The sequence below is a fragment of the Alligator sinensis genome, unplaced genomic scaffold (genome assembly GCF_000455745.1).
Source record: "Alligator sinensis unplaced genomic scaffold, ASM45574v1 scaffold85_1, whole genome shotgun sequence".
Classification (NCBI taxonomy): Eukaryota; Metazoa; Chordata; order Crocodylia; family Alligatoridae; genus Alligator; species Alligator sinensis.
The window spans coordinates 1,387,944-1,391,865 of NW_005841891.1; positions in this window are offsets into that span (position 1 = coordinate 1,387,944).

The following is a 3,922-nucleotide window of genomic DNA, read 5'->3' on the forward strand; positions in this document are numbered from 1 at the left end:
TAGCTAGTGCATCCAAGGCATATTTCTGCTCCAGGAATCTCCAGCTGTCTATGGATGCAATTTAGAGCAACCCCCGGCTGCTCTAGCTTGTGCCAAACTAGCTCTGGGAGTGAGGATCATAAATATGTCATACAACACCTCTAGTTTTCCTTCCCCCTTAGGTTCTCTTCTGAGTGGAGCCTGGCTTGGCCAAAGCACCACCTTGCCTTTGATGTGTTTTGAAAGTTTCAGACTCGGTCACCATGGTTGTTAAGAACCAGATACTTTACTCTGTTCTCCACAGGCAACTGGTAGGAGGGGCATTGTGGGGGGGGGGAGCACATGCCCCCTTAACATTGGCCCCTGACTCGGCACCACTCAGAATGGGGCTGTTTTATTGCTGTGTGGGCTGGAGGCATGTGGGGGGGGGTGCTAATCTGCGGCACAGAAGTATAGGAGTAGATATGGGGCTTTTGGCCTGCCTCTGGGCCTGCCCACAGATTGTGCCCCCCAGACTCAGGAGGCACCAGTCATTGCTCTGTTCTCCATGCTCCCCACCCCAAGTCCCTGAATTCCACTCCTCAGACACCTTTTGGCTGCTTTTGATGCCTTTGATGATTATATGCTTTTAGCTGTGGCTCCCAACTGCTATAGAGGGGAGCAGTGGGGCTAATATAGGTAAACACAGAGTGATATAATCAAAAGATAGATTACCAGCTCTCCAGTTATAGCGGGTGAGGCTTGAGAAAAGAATCACTCTGATCTCTGCTCGCTGAGTATTATTTATGAGCCTAAAAACTTCATGTAACAAACTTCAAATGCCCTGTTCCTGACAGTTACTCCAGCACTTCCTTCACCGACACAACTACAGACCACTTCCTATTCCTGTTCATTCACATGCAATGCCAGGCCTGGAATGGTTTCCTGCGTTGTACAGCTGTAGGTGGGAACTCGCAGGCAAACCCTTCCTTTCTTTCACAAGGAGGCTTGGGCTGGTTCTTGCTTATCTGGTGCAAGGAATTATACAAGTGCTTGTTAAGTGTTTGCCACTAGGAAGCTACTATCTGAGATGATCTATTGTTTAATAGCAATGACACTCCTTTCGTTTTCCTCCTTTTTACCCACAGCTTAAAAGCAGCAATTTATATGCCTGGCATTTCATAAATGTTCAAAATTAAAAGACTACAAAGTAATCCATGTAATGCCTACATAATGTGACATGGAACATTGCCACTTAGCAAATTAGACAAGAGTCATTAAAGGTGAGGTAAGAATATGGATATAATGACAGTATTATTACCTGAGATTCCTGGAGACAGTAAAGGTTTGAATAAAACATACTAGAGAGGCTGGGATGATTTAAGATTCGCATTTCCATATTAATGGATGCAGGCTTGTGCACGGTTTCCCAGCTTGGAGAAGCTGTGATTTGCAGGCATTGATTTTTCTCTTCATCTGATGTTTGCTTTTGTGTTGCATGTGAGGTGCCCAAACGGCAGTTTGAACATCAATACTGAAGCATTTGAAATGTTCCAAACTGACATCAGTGGGAGCAGAGGCGTTGTGCTGCAACACACTTACCTCAGCCCCATGCACAGACACCTTTATGGGAGGCAGGTTTGCAATCGCACCAGCTCTTGTGGACAGACGGCCAGACAGATTCTGATTCTCTGCTCCCCAACCTCAGGACCCAGAACATTGGCACAGGTCAATTTGGGCTGCAGAAGAGCCCATAGCGCTGTACTCCTACCTCCACAAAGGGGTTGAGCTGCATTCAGGTCTACATTTGTCCCCTTCACAATGGACCCCTAAACCTACTGCATTTCCTTCTACATGACCTCCCCAGTGGTGGGTTACTCTTCCATCAGGCAGAGTACCAGTACTTGCATAGTACCAGTCGTTTGCTCTTCTGTAGCGCAATCCAGCTGAGGTGCTCCCTGTGCATTGCTGACCTCAGGGAACTGAGCCTCATAGCACCCCATGTGAGGTAGGCATTCCCCTTGTTTTACCAGATCATGAAAGCAGACACAAAAAACAGATGGCAAACTTGTGATAGCTGGGAATGGAATCTACATCTCAACTCCCTGTCCTTGGCTCTAGTCGCTAGGTTTGCTTCCTGTCATGCTGAACATGCGAACAGCTTCATCGTGTTATGTAATGATGCCAGCTTTGTCTCACAGGATGTTTGGTTTGTGAAATTTCACTTGCAAACAAAGTGTTCCCGGTTAAGCTGTGATGCAAACTAATTTAAGACACTCACCCTTAGCTCTCCACCTGCCCACCCCTCTGGTTCTCTGGAAATGAAGCTTGCATCGTGCTGAACAATCCCTTAGCAAGGCAACTGAAGCCACGTCCTTTAGTGTTAGTCAAATGCTTTGTGCTGTAAAACATTCAAAACGTTAAGAGTTGCAAGAACAATCTACCCCAAACTGTTTTGAGGAGCTACGTCTTTCTCCAAGTAATACACTACACCACAGGAACAAAAATACCTAGTCCTGCTACCAAAATATACTACTCTATACACTGGAAACCAAAATAGCTCTAATACTGACTATATTGCCATAAAGCCTTCTTGTTGGGGCAGGACCAACTATGCTAGCAAAAGATCTGTCCGACCCTGGAATTTGTTGTCTGTAGGCTGATCTGTGTTAAGCCCGCAGGACTCAATCCATGTGCACTCACTTGCAGCATAAGGGACCCATTGATATTTTGCCTTTACAGAAGAAAACTGTCCATAATGATGCTTTATTGCACCACAGTTAGTGTGGGGGTTAAACATCAGTTTAATATTTTGATCCTCTTCTGTGATAATCTCCTCTGGTCTGCTGGAAAGGTGCAGAAAGATCTGATTTCATCCCTTGTTTGGTGTATCACTCCTGCAGAGTTATGCTGATGGATCAGCACATAAGTGCAATCACTAGGGTTAGCTTCCCACAGATGTGAGTAGAGTAGCCATGCTGCAAAGCCATATCTGATTTGTTGTGTCTTCAGTGCTGCGCTTTTTAGTGTTTATTATTAGGCTTCTGGAAGTTCATTGTACTATAGTAAGCTGAGCTGCTCTAGGATCCTCTCCTAGTGAATTGTGGCAGGACTTGTCTTGTCTTTCTGCAAGGAATTATGGGGCGGCACTGGGGGACTAAAGGTGCTTGAATGATTTAATTTTCATCCTGACTGCAAAGCACTCAGGTGAGTATTAGTGGCACCTCAGTTGTAACTCATATCCCTGGCATGCCAGCTAGCTTGCACTGAAAGCATCATCAAAATCAAGTGAGACTTTTTGGGTGTATATGGGAATGGAGATGGGTCAGCACTGGAGTAACAGCTCAGGCTAATGCTAAAATGTAGATCATCAAGTCTAAACGGAAGCATCTTTATCAGGCATTGCACTGATTTAGACCGATTTCTACTCCATATCTCACAAGAGGGAAAATCACTAAGTAAACTTAATAGTGGCATCAGTTTTCTCATCTTAACAGGAGTTTAAGTATGCATGTCACTCCACATGACTCCGACTACGCTTGTAGAGCGTTGTCTATATTCCACTCTTTGATTAATCTCTCTTACTATATTCCAAGTTCTTCTGAGCCAGAAAATCCATGCCCAGTTGGGATAGTAGATTTGAAAGCACTAATCTTTAGAAATGTATAGCAGGCATCCCTTAGGAGGTGTACTCAGCCTTCCAGCAGATAAGCCACCCGCTTTTGTAACTACAGTTATGACTTTTTCTCTGCATAAGTGGCAGCACCATACCCATCACACACACAGAGAAAGCACATCACCCAAAAGGAGGCAGATGCATAGAAATGCAAGTCATGTTCCAGGCATGAAATGCCTATTTAAAGAAGTTGTCAAGTTTTGCTAAATTCAATGCCATTCGCTAATAGATGTATAGACTCAGATGCCGGGGGCAGTGTGAGCCAACAGAGAGGATCATGGATTGCAG